At 44.3% G+C, this 13,570-nt stretch overlaps 1 protein-coding gene across 5 annotated transcripts in view; it reads left to right on the forward strand.

Annotated features, from left to right (window-relative positions):
- Positions 1-5,473: 5,473 nt before the first annotated feature.
- Positions 5,474-13,570, forward strand: part of LOC148033570 (transcription initiation factor TFIID subunit 13-like) — a 75,778-nt gene continuing 67,681 nt past the window's right edge. For 3 of the 5 annotated variants that reach the window (XR_015691326.1, XM_087681510.1, XM_087681512.1), the window contains exon 1: positions 5,474-5,627. The gene's annotated coding sequence lies outside the window, so the exon portion shown is untranslated. Of the gene's footprint in view, positions 5,628-5,727; positions 5,895-13,570 lie in introns of those variants that run through there. The other 2 variants (XM_087681511.1, XM_087681513.1) reach the window with 2 other exon arrangements.

Consider the following 13,570-nt stretch of genomic DNA (forward strand, 5'->3'; position numbering starts at 1 on the left):
TGTCCAGCACAGAGGCTGAGTACAGGGGTGTAACAATGGCTGCATGTGAGGTAGCTTGGTTGCATAAGCTACTTTATGACATGCATCAGCCTACAGATGGGCCAGTTGTCATTTATTGTGACAACATTAGTAGTATACACTTGGCAAATAACCCAGTCTATCATGCTAGAATAAAGCACATGCATTATCACTATGTGCGGGAGAGGGTTTTACTAGGTCTTATTGATCTAGTTTATGTCAGCACAGAGGATCAGGTAGCTGACATATTCACGAAGGCATTGGGCGCAGAGAAGCTACGCAAGTTCAGAGACCTGCTTGGTGTGCAGGAATTGGGATTGAGCTCGAGAGGGAGTGTTGAGATATCGAGCTCCACTCGTGATATGCCAGGGTGACCGTTGTGCATTTATGTCACCGACGTGTCAGTTGCAGATGCGGTTTGTACACCGCCTAAGAATAATAGCTACATGATAGCTATCCTTATCTACTCTAGTTCGTGGCTCAGTTAGTATGCCACCTTAGTTAGTTGAGTTTGGTTTGAGACCCATATATAGGGTTCTTTAATTTCCTTGTACTAGAGTTCTTTTTGGCTTACACAACTAAGAAGAGGAAAACTGTTTTCAGCCTCCACCTTTGTGTGTATTCCCCCATTGTGCAAGCAAGAAAGCTACAAGTGAGACTCCTTCCTTCTCTCCCACAATCTTGACACCCCTAGCGGCCCATTTTTAGAGATCGTCTTTCTATCACGAGATACTTTAAAAATGGATTCACCATGTCTTTTTTAAAAAGAACAGATTCTCAAACTGTACCCTTAACTTGTGGTCCATGCAACCACCTTAAGGAGAGTTCATTAAATTGCCTTGGGCCTCAACCTTAAGATTGACTTCCACACAAAAGCTTGTGTCTTTTTAGACCTTAGAAAGAGAAAATCACTTCTCTCCTCACTTCTAGAGGATCACATCTCTTGTCTTTCTTAGTGAGAGAATTACCTCACTTGTCTTTCTTAATGAAAGAAAAGACCTTAAACCTTGACTTGTAAGGGAGAGGATGACCCCAAATGAATGCAATACTCATTACACACAAGTAAACGTTCCCAGGCATCCTCGGATGCACACAGAAATACATATACACAATGCTAATGCACTCCCTCTTCTTAGAACTTAATCCATCTTCATCTATGTGTAACTCCTTGGTTCTTGTGTACACTCTTACACTTGGCAGACACTTCTTTCTCCCCTTCATAACTTTTACTGCATGTACCAGATATCCCCGTCATAGTGCTCTGATCACCCCATTAAGTGATGCACTAGGAATATTGGTCTCTAAATGGTCTCATGGCCATGCTAGATCATCATCAACACTTAAAGAAAAGTGAGTCATTAATTTATTGTCATAATTTTTTAAAAAAATAGAGAATGCGTAATAAGCAATCAATTTAGTGACATGCCTCTATTTTGTCTCATTCTATATCATGAATATAAATGATTCTTTATTGATATATTTTGTGTGCCTTTCCACTATGCCATTTCTATGCCTTATGACAAGTTATGACTTGAAGTCTTGTGAAAGTCCGTAACACTTGGTATCAGAGCAACTCTATCGCGAAGCATACTAGCTCAAGAGGGAAGTAGGCTTACAAACACAAAGGAGATCCTACCATATCATGTCATGTAATGCAACGCAATGACCTCGACATGACACTACATGATGTGACATGACACAATGCGATGCCCCACGTTGCGGCGTCCCCTCGAGCATGTTACCTCTACTAAAAATTGGGAGAGAACCTATTGTGCCAACAAAGTTGAGAGGGAGCCATGGCGTAATAGGGATGTGCGGCATACCATTTAAAAAATGACTTGGAGAGAGCTGAAGCTGTGGAAGAACACTTTCTTTGAAGAGGAAGATGAGCTATGTTACTGGCTCAAAATCACATTTAAGAAGAAAGAGCTGCAGCTCACAAACTGATCAAGTAGACAAGGAAGACCATCAAAGCATTGGAGGAGACCCACAAAGGAATAGATGTATCGTGAAATCTCGAAGAGAAGGTTGAAGAGCTAGATGAAGACCTAGAGGAGGTTGACTACCAATTGATCATGGTGAGAGAGAGAGCCAGGTTGTGGCAAGTGAAGATGGCCCAAGACCTTGACATGGAGCTACAAGAAGAAACCATGCTGAGGTGGAACTAGGAGACTATCTATGGATCTGACAAAGCCAAAGAGCGGGTTGAACCATACTTGAAGTATATGAGAGCCGAAAGAGTCCAAGAGCTGAAGAATGGAGTGAAGCCAACTAAAGAAGAACCAAAGAGACAAGAAAAGAAAAAAATGGTGAAAGAAGAAGAACCCCAACTACTATCCTGAAGACTACTACCAAGAAGGCTACCTTGAAGACCGATATCTCTACAATGAATACCCTCTTGAAGAAGATGGATATGATTACCCTGAAGATTTTCCCATTGATTACCACCTAGAAGAAGATTACCTTTACATTGACTACGCTTATCTTAAAGAATGCCAACCTAAAGGAGTTCAATAAGAGGAAGAAATGATAGAGTATTATGTGAAGGGAGAAGTATGGAGAATGGATGTGCATTCAAAGGTGTAAAATATTATAATTGAGTTAGGATACAAGAAAAAAGATGAAGATAAGTGGACATAGAAGAATGATGAACCATTGCACCCACAAGTTGTAGCACTCAAGGACCACTTCCATGTCCTTTTGTCCCTACGTAAGACTTGAAAAATCCATTTCCAAGCTCATTTCATGCTTTGGTGCCCTCCTTTGAGGCACAGGATGCCTTTGATGAAGATGAGGAGATAGACTTAGAGGATAAGAATGGAAGGGTGAAAGCACCTTGGGCAGGGCATCTGCTACATGGAGCTGGCACTTATACTGTAGATGATGTTATATGTGAAGGAGAAGAAAAAAATGAAGAGTTAGAAGATAAAGAAGAAGAGAAGGGAGAGGATGAGCTCAACCCAGATCTGGGAACACCTCTACCCCAACAACTTAAAGAAAAAGAGAAGGGCAAGGATGAGCTTAGCCTAGATCTTGAAACACCTTAACCTCGACAACCCCAACTCTGATAACTAGCCAAACCCACAAAGCTCAATGATGATAAGTTAAAAAGAGAGTTGAAGGGAAGAATAATAAAACTATGGGATAAGATAGAAGAGGATAATATGAAAGAAGAAGAAAAGTATTTATTAGAGAGAGCCATAGATAAGAACAAGGAAAGGATGAGACAAGAAAAGAGAAGCAAAGAGACCGAAGAACAAGTAGAGTTAGTTTGGAAGAAGTAATAAGAGAAATAGAAGCTAGAGCAAGATGTGCAGAAACCAGTAAAAGAAAACAAGAAGAAGAAAGTTCGAAACAAGATTGAGTAAGTAGAAAGAGGCAAAGGAACCAAGCTAGAAGAACAAGTGTGGAGAGCAAGGAAGCCAAAGGAAGAAGATAGGCTACAACAAGAAGAGCCAGAAAGGATAGACCAAGGTATGAAGGCCAAGGAAGAAGAGATAGAAGATGACTTAGACTTAGATAAGAATAAGAATGAAGAAAAGCAACAAAAGATAAACCTAGGCGAAGAAGACCAAAAAGAGGAAGGAAAGATAGAGAAAGAGGAGAATGTGAATGAGAAGAAGAAGAAGGCGAAACCAAACGCCAAGAAATGGAGGCAAGCCATTAGAGCCAAGATGATGAGAGATAAGAATGAAGATGTCTCAAAAACGCCCCAACTAAACTCGTGGCTAAGGATGAAGCAAATAAAGTTGTCGATCCAAGGCCACATTCTATCCCAGCCAACTCGGATCAAAGTAGGAACCAAGTGTACTTCAACAATAGAGTCATTGGCTATGCCTCTGAGCCCGAAGAGGAAAATCCTTATGAGTTTGAACAGAATGAATCAAAGAATAAAGCCTCAAAGAAGGAAGAGCATGAGGGAGTGCTCACAATATGGTCCAACCAATGTAACTTAGTGCTATGGAGGGAACCCTACTAGTCGAGCCTCACAAAACTCTCCAACTCACTCTTGGGGTGAATATATTTGGACTATGGAACCTATTGGGACCATATTCAATGTTGATAAAGATTGAGATCTCGATAGCTAGGATTCAAGCAGTGCAAGACGTTGCCATCCCTATCCTATGGATTCGTAATACACCAAGCACTCCAAATATGGGCATCACTCAAAAAATTTCAGTAATACCTTTACTTTTGCAACCCAAAATCTCGTCTAAGTGTGACGACTTAGTCCATTTCCCCCCAAGCATTTCAACTCCAAAGGAGGCTAAGAAGAGCCAAAGAGGTGCCATGCACCAAGACCGCACATTCCTTGTGAAAAGGCAAGCTGAACGGACCAGTTTGTCTAAGTTCAGTCTAAGTTCAAAGCAAGCAAGAAAGATCTGATAAAGATGCCAAGGAAAACAACCCAAGTTCTTGACTTGGAGATGAGGGCGAAGCATCTTGGTAAACGAACCAAGAGACCCAAGTCCCCAAGGCCCAAGGCGACGATAAGAAGAAAGGGAGGAATGGTGCCACAAGAAAGGAGCAACTCAATGAACTAGCTCCGTTAAGACGTGGCACAACATGGCTACAACCACACCACCATGCATTGACCCAAGTAGTGTGCCAACTTGGAATCGTACCTACAAAGCTTTTTGGCATGCAAAGCCATGAGTGCCAAGCAACATAAAGTTAGGACTATTATAAAGCCTCCACTCCTCAAATATAATTGAGTTGAGGGTGGATTGGAATTCACAAATGATAAAAAGAACTAACTCTAGATGGGTAGACAACTTGATAGAAAAAGCTGTGCTAAGACCCCCAAGTCATAGTGTGAAAGACACTGACCAGCTTGATAGAAAAGGTCATGTTAAGGCCTCGATAATGAGTCAAGTCTTAGACCATCAAATACTGACCAACTTGATAGAATGAGTTGTGTTAAGACCTTGGAACGAGTCAAGAAAAACACCCTTAAATTGGTAAGGATAACAATCCATTAAGTGAGGGTGAGTGTAAGGGTATGGGCTTTGTAGTTATACCATGGCATTGGAGCAAGAAACACATATATAGGGAGTAGTAGTGACTTTGGGCTCTGCTTGGTTTCCACTCTACATGTGATTCCCTATACTTAGTGATGAACCCTCACATATACGGCGTCACGAGGGTGTAGTCATGAGATGTATCTCAATGTTGTATCTTTCTATATCATGAATACAAAGGATTCTTTATTGATATATCTTGTGTGCATTTCTGCTGTTCCATTTTGTGTCTTACGACAGATTATGACTTGAAGTCCCGTGAAGGTCCGTAGGAGCCCCCGCCGGCGGTTGAGCACATCCAAAGGTTTTAAAGGGGCTATGGGAGGTTGACACGCGATACCCCTTGCAAAACTTGTGAGTAATATATAGAAAAGATTTGTTCTAAAAAAAGTCGAGCTAGGTATAAATTATAATAGTTGACGGATACGAAAATGACTCAGCTACAAAGAACAGGTTACAGAACTGCAAGCTAGCCTGCAAAGCCACTGAAAACGATACGCGTAAAGAAAAAATAATCTTTGATTGAGACGACATAGGTCCACTGTCCCGCGCCCGCGAGGTGCACCTCGGTCCTCAAGCTTGAAACAGGTAAATCGGAACGTGTGACCGCATGCCAATCGTCCAGGATGTTAGCATGTTTCTCCAGATTCTTGCTATGTCAATAACTGAGTACGTCGCATCGAGGCTGAAAGTTTATCCCCTTGAGACTGAATACGTCGCATCGAGACTGAAAATTTATCCCCTTGTTGGGCTAAGTCAGACCCAGCTTCTGGGCTGTACCAGTGGAAGTTACAGGGTTCTTTCTTGGCACGTGCATATTCGAGCGGCCCTTTGCACGCATGGCTCGACCTGCATGTAAGAATCAAGGAACTTTTTCAGAGACTGTGTCAAGGGGACGTCTTAATGCCTTGAAAAGACAGAAGTAGATGCTGCAGGATTCTTAGTTATGCCACTTTGGTTCAAGAGATATCACATGCAATCTTCAGGAGATTGCAAAAGTAATCTAAAGAATGGCCTCTCAATGCTATCATCTCACACAATCAAGGAGGGGTTGTCAATGCTGTACATTAGAGTTTCTGGTGTTCTGATGGCTGTGAAAACTCGTTCTTCGATGTTGTTGAGTGAAGGAATGCAACAAGAAAAAAATAATGAATGAATCGTGAATGTTAGATCCACATGTCTAGAAAATAGGTGGCTAATGTAGCCAAATTCTTTTGTTAGTGAGCCTTCCCAAACAAGTGTGTAGCCGAAACACAATTGGTGTCCAATCTAGTGGAGAGCTCCGAATTTTCACCGACTCCATGGTATAGCTGACAAGTAAGAGATGACCCTGTTGCTAACAATACCTATAATGATTGAGGAAGATCATAAAGAGTTATGATATGGGGGGGGGGGCTAGGACCATTGTGGAGATGATTGTGGAGGGAGCACTTCTAGAGCGGGGGACAGCTACATACGTTTCTTAGACTTGGACTGGTCTCTTTAGTAGAGGAGACATTCTTCTTGCAATGGTCTCTATTAGTGGAGAGAGTCTCTTTACTTTATCAATGTAAGAGAATGGTAGGCTCGTAGGGGTTTGGATGAGTCATCGGGTGCTCTCACTAGAGGAGCAGAGTGGTGGCCCATTGTGACAAGGTATGATACTTAGACATAGGTTGGGTGATATGCATCATGGATGGTTGGAGGTATTGAGCTTCTTGGAGGAGGCCTCAGATACCCAAGAATGTTTCCTTTTTTGGATGTACCATGAGATTGACTAGAAAGATCTAGATGAGTAGGATGTTGCTGGAGTATGTGTTGTTTACTATAGGAATATGGGTCTGAATGTTCAGGAGCTATTTACTACAATTTGCCTGAAAACCTGAAAACTTGAAAACTTGTAAATCTGAATAGTTGAAAGTCTAAACAAAGATCCATCTGTAGAGCAGGTCATGCAGAAATGATTCTGATGTGTTAGTTACAGTGTCACCTTGTGTTGTTTGTTAGTAGGAAGATCCTTGACTTTCATCTTGTGGTGTTGAGTTTGTAACTATTAGAGGCCAGTCGCTGAATTCACCTACCAATGTACTAAATGATGATCAATGATATATAGTGCAAAGCAAAGAAATATAAAGTGTTGTACAATGTAGTGCCCGTACAGGGGTACAACAAGAAGGTGGGGTGGATATATGGAGCAATACATGGCTAGTTGTGTGATTGAATAATGATATATTGATGACTAGCTCCATCTGGTTGAGATTGATGGTTCATATAATATGTCATACATCCTTGATGAATGTGTGTGTGGGTAGCATTTGGATTGATCCCTTAGCTTTGTTAGGTATTACTCATGTGGTCGGTGAATCTCCCTCATCTTTCTTTGGTGTAGCCTTTGTGTTTAGTATCTGTGCACCCTTGGTTGGCATGCCGCTCTAATCACATCGGTGGACTATCACCCCCTCTTTGCGTAGGTGTGTTGTGTGGTCACAGTTTGGAAAACATCAGTGAGCTGTGATTGTCTGCCCCCTCTTTGCAGGGTGCTTGCCTAGAGTAATGATGTGTGGAGCCTTTGAATCTTAAGTAGGAATTGGCTTAAGGGTCGCTGGTCGGAGGACTCCATGACTAGTCTAAGGAGGGTGTCTAGCCCGGATTGTATTACAGGCCTTGCATTTGCTAATGTAGTGCTCCTTAGTCTCCACCTCCTCATGACATAATATGCAGACCCTCTTGGTTCTAGGGATGTAGGCTGCTTTCCCTGTGTCAATTGAGAGATAGAAAGAAATATTAATGTCTAGTGAGGCCAAAGTTAGCCTATGAGACAAGACCATGTATAGTGATGATCGCCACTAAACATCAAAGTGCAAGGTCTGGAATGTAAATAGTGATGGTGGTATATTGTGCAAAGAGACACTAATGTCATATGCAAGAGAGGATAATGTCCATCTGGGTATAAAATAGAGGGATGATGGGGGGTAGACATGTTAACAGTCATGTTTGTCATGCATTGTCATGTCTTGCATGTGAGCCTTAGTCTAAGATGTGGATATTAGGAGCTTTGACATTCATTCTGTCATGTGTTTTGATGGAGGAGGCAGCTTTGTTTAAAGCATGCATTTCTTTTTCAGCTGGGTTGTAGGTGCGCTCACATTGGCTGGTTAGTTTCTAGCTCAATGCATTTGTTTCCTATGGTTTTTGATTGCATTCACACCATACGGGATGAGGCAACCAGCATTATGATGATCAACATTTTTCCTGGTGTTTTCACTATTTTATTCACCAGATGCAGGTCGGCCAGCTTTTTCTCTCCTTGTTTGACCAGGTCAGCCAGATTTGGGAATTTTGTGCTATTTATAGCATTGTCCCTTAGTTAGCTGGTTATTATCACCTGTAGGTTTTGGGACACTCCGGTGTACAAATACTCTTCTCCGTCTTCTAGTGCTGCCATCCATCATCAATGTGATTTGGTGCCCTCATTGATGTCTTGGGCTGCATGCAGGAACTGATCAGTTCTCATTGTATTCAGCCTTCTTTCAGAGTTAAGCGCAAATTTTCTCCTTCCATTCTCTTCTTTCATTGTAGTCTTTCACTTCCCTTCTTTCTCTGTGTTTGTGTTTCCTCTTCCGTTGTGCATTCACATGGTATCAAAGCCAAAATGAGGACTCGGAGGTTCTACAAAGGGAAGGTCACACTCAGCTTGCTGTTTGGAGCAGATTTGTTGTGAAGAATACAGATTTTCTGCATTGTTTGGGCTTCTATGAAGTATGTAGGGCAACTACAACTCCTTTTTGCAAGGTGTAGCTGATTTTCCTCCGTACGGGAGTCTTGTCACCAAAATACAATTTTTCCTAGTGTATTTGCAAGTTTTCAAAGATGGACTACTACCAATTCGATACATTTGACAATTTCATAGAGGAGCTTCTCCCTTATTCTCTTGATAGGTAGTCACACTAGTTAGACTATCGCGAAGAGGATGTGAAGAATGACATTTAGAGCCTTATTCTCACTCTATTAGGTTGAGAAAATCAAAGCCTCCACCTCCCCCCTACTTCTCTCCGTATTTCCTACAAGGCCCATTCCTCTAGCCCTCACATAGCCGCGATGGCACCTCTTGTTCAAGCGCTAGAGCTTTCTTCCTTACCAAAAGAAGTTCCCTTGATGGGTTGAACTACTCCCTTTTGGTCATGTAAAGTGGTGCATCTTCGACACCTTTGATATTTGGGGTTTTGTTACCACCCCTATTTCCCATTCAGTGGAGGATCCCCTCATTGGTTCTATGATGGACCAAGCCGCTCTATGGGATCAACTCAACTCTAGAGTTTGGTCTTTTCTTTTCATGAGCTTACAAGATTATGTCCTTGTACATGTGCACAGACTTCAGACTGCAGTGGAAGTGTGGACAAAAGTTAGCCTCTTTCTACCATTAGAAGACCTTTGTCCATCGCATCACTCTAGGGAAGAATCTAGAATGAGCTTGCATCCCTAGGTTGGACAATATCTTCAGAGGATATGACAATGATCCTCCTTGCTCATCTACCATCTCCCAAGTATGATATTTTCTACACTAGCCTATTGACCTCGAGGGTACAAAAGACTTAAAACTCTAGGAGGGCTGAGTGCTGCTTGTTTTAGAGCATGAAGAGTGCCTTAAGGAGATTGGAGCCAGTGGATATGACTCTATGAAAGCTTTTACTATAGGTTTGGGAGGGGACATAGTACCTCGAGATGATGTTTCGGGGGCTTCGAAATAGAATGGTCATTTTGGATCGAAACAAGAACGGGAAAATGCTGTTTCGGCACCCTGTGAGGGACGGATAGACCGGTTTTCCGTTTTTCCTTCTTCTTCTTCTTTCCTCCTTTTTCTAGGTTCTTCTCCTTCCTTCATTTTTTCTAAGTTCTTCTTCTTCCACCCTTCTTCTTCTTTATTTTCCCTTCCCCCCCCTCCCCTCCCCCCCCCCTCCCCCCGTCAGAGTGCAGCGATGCGGAAGCATGGGACCAAGACTGAGAGAGAGAGAACGCAGAGAGGAGAGAGAAAGAGACAGTGGAAGATGAAGATCTGCTGTATAAAGTGTGCTGTATACAAAGATATGCAGATATGTACACGGGCGCAGTGCGCGGGACTGCGTGTCTCCACCTCGACGATGCAACCTGCTGTTCACCTCGAAGTCCGCTGCAGTCTGCACGATCTCCAGCTTGAAATCTGCAAACAGAGATGTAATCTGCACGAATCTCCAGCCTGAAACTTGCGATCAGAAGTGAGAGAGACTGTGTTGGACATCGGTTATAAATAGCCAGGAAATATGCGCTCAGAATAGACAGGTCGGCTGCATTAAATGCAGTCGACTGGTGCATTACAGTCAGACTGCCACGTGGCAGTCCGATTGGTCAGTCCGACCAGTCCGATTGGTACGGCCAGGATCTGACCGAAGTAGAGCCTGGGGAAGCGCCTTCGTAAACAAATCTGCAAGATTGTCCTCTGTCTTGCAGTACTCCACAGCGATGGTCTCATCCAGAAGCTTCTCTCTGATGAAGTGGTACTGGATCTCTATCTGCTTCGTCCGGGTATGGAAAACAGGATTCCGCGCCAAGTCAATGCAACTCTCATTGTCGCATTGCAGCAAAGTAGGACGAGTCTCGGGGCAGCCAAGCTCCTCCAACAATCTCCGAAGCCACACAGCCTCACATGTGGTGGAAGACGCGCCCCGATACTCTGTCTCAGTAGACGAAAGGGCTACCGTGGGCTGCTTCTTACTACTCCATGAGATAACACCTGCACCCAAGGTAAAACAGTAACTTATAGTAGACCGCCTGTGGTCCACATCACCAGCCCAATCCGAGTCGCTCCAACCTGCAAGTACAAGATCTGAACCACTTATGCCTGCTGGATAATGAATCCCTAAAGCAGATGTCCCCCTCAAATACTGAAGTATCCTCTGGGCAGCCTGCCAATGCACCGTCTGAGGTTCACTCATGAACCCCGCCAAGAGACCAACAGCAAAACAAAGATCAACACGAGTGTTGAGGAGCCAAATCAATGATCCAATCAACTGACGATAGTGGGAAGCATCCGCCATGGGAGAATCTGAATGTGAAGTGGCCTTCCAATTCGGATCCATAGGAGTAGAAATGGTCCGACAATCCTCCATCGCAAAAGAAACCAAGAGCTCCTGTACGTATCTCTGCTGAGAGATGAAAATCCCCCTCTGAGACTGATAAATCTCATGGCCCAAGAAGAAGTGGAGTAGACCCAAGTCCTCTCGAACGTCTGATGTAAAGCTGCCTTTGTCTCTTTGATCTTCTGTGCATGATCACTTGTGACAATCAAATCGTCAACATACAACACAAAAAGCACACAACCAGCCTCGGAAGTGTATACATAAAGCTGCGGATCGGCCTTGGAATACCGATATCCCAACTGTGACTGAAGGAACGAATCAATCTTCTCGTTCCATGCACGTGGAGCCTGCTTGAGGCCATACAAGGCCTTCTTTAACTTGTAGACTTGCCCATCTGAAGATCCAAAGCTAGGAGGCTGCTCGACATAGATCTCCTCCTTCAAATCACCATTGAGGAAGGCTGACTTCACATCCAACTGATAGACAGGCCATCTCCTATGGCCAGCCAAGGCAAGAACAGCTCGAATAGTCGCCATACGAGCAGTGGGGGCAAAAGTGTCATGACAATCAATCCCTGGGCGCTGTGCAAAACCCTTTAGCAACAAGGCGAGCCTTGTGCTTGTCCAAAGAACCATCACTAAGGTACTTGGTCTTGAAGATCCATTTGACGCCAATCACCTTTTTATTCGGGGGGCGAGGCCCGAGATACCAAGTGCCATTCCTCTCAATAGCCTCCAACTCTGTTTCCATAGCTTTCTTCCATGGTGTGGACTGTAAAGCCTCCTTCACGGAGGTGGGCTCTCGATCCTGCACAACACGGGTCATCAAACAATAGTTAGAGCAAACAAGCTCCGTAGAATGTGCCTGGTGCCTCCGTGACCGCCGCGGACCATCGTGCGGTCCCCACTCCTCAGGGACCCCCTCGATCCCTAAATCACGGAGTGTGTCACGGGCCCAGTGAGGAGGAGGCCGGACCTCTCCTCGTCTCTCTCCATCAGCTGAAGACTGTGGGATATCCATTGGTGGTAACTCCTCGGGGATGACCGGTGGAACAATAGACTCTGTATCGGAAACAGAATCGGAATCAAAATGCGCTGGCTCCAAAGGAACTGTCTCGGGAGCCCAACTCTCCCCTGGATCTCCAAGAACGGGATGCTCCTCACCCGCTACTATGGCCGGAACCTCCACGAACCGCACATCTCGACTGGTGTACACATCCCGCTCGACGGGATCATACAACGATAGCCTTGGGACTGAGAGCTGTAGCCAACAAATACCTGTCTTCGGGAAGCTGCTTCAAATTTATCGCGATGAGTCTTGGAAATGTGAACATAGGCATCATACCCAAAAACCCTAAAATAAGAAACATCGGGCTTAGTCCCAAAGTAAGCCTCAAAAGGTGTCATCCCATCAACGGCCGAAGTGGGGGATCGGTTAAGGATGTGGACTGCAGTAGCCACAGCCTCGGCCCTCAGAAATTGAGGTGCCTATCGGTGCTCCATCATGGTGCGCGCCATCTCGATCACACTTCGGTTCTTCCGTTCAAGGATGCCATTTTCTTGAGGAGTGTTGGTGTTAGCAAACTCCTGGTGAATACCTTTATCTGCACACAAACGAGCAAACTCATTAGAAACAAATTCACCATCCTTGTTGGATCGCAAGGTCTTCAATCACTGGCCTGATCGGTTCTCCTCTCTGGTTCTCCTCAAAGAGAAGCCAATCCTTGAAGTGGGAGAAAGCCTCCGACTTCAGCGCCAAGAAATAGGCCCAAGTCATCCTGCTGTAGTCATCTACGATCAACATGAAGTAGAGCTCCCTTTCAATGACTCGTTCCTCATAGGGCCACAAAGATCCGTAGATACAAGCTCCATTGGTGAAGTAGACCACCACGAAGCTTTGTTGGGAATCGCATCCCGATGCTGTTTTCCACGAATGCAGGAGACACATGGTGGCTAGCTCACCACTATGTTCGGCAACCCTCGAACAAGCTGTCCACGTGACGCCCTCCGAAGATAATCATAGTTGAGGTGACCAAACTGAGCATGCCATAGCTCTGACTGTGTCTGAGAGGTAAGAAGAAGAGTAGGGAGAGCGGTAGAAGACGTCAATTTGTAGATGCCGTTCTCCTCATATCCTGATGAGAGAACCTTCCTTGACCCACGATCAAGGACTCGCACTGAATCACTGTCAAACTCCACCAAAAGTCCAAGTGAACAAATCTTATGAACCGAAAGTAGATGATACCCCAAACCTGGCACATGCAAGACCTCTGAGGTATGGGTATCACCACGTCCATCTGGAATAAGCTGCATCTCACCCCGTCCTGCAATAGACACCGAAGAGCTATCTCCAATGAGAATCTGTCCACGTGAAGGTCGCAATTGGGCAACACCAATTGATGAAGGAGTCATGTGCCAGGAGGCACCACTGTCAACGATC

This window comes from Lygodium microphyllum, chromosome 7, assembly GCF_053477565.2.
Source record: "Lygodium microphyllum isolate KBCC chromosome 7, Lygodium_microphyllum_v1.1.10, whole genome shotgun sequence".
In the NCBI taxonomy this organism is placed as follows: domain Eukaryota; kingdom Viridiplantae; phylum Streptophyta; class Polypodiopsida; order Schizaeales; family Lygodiaceae; genus Lygodium; species Lygodium microphyllum.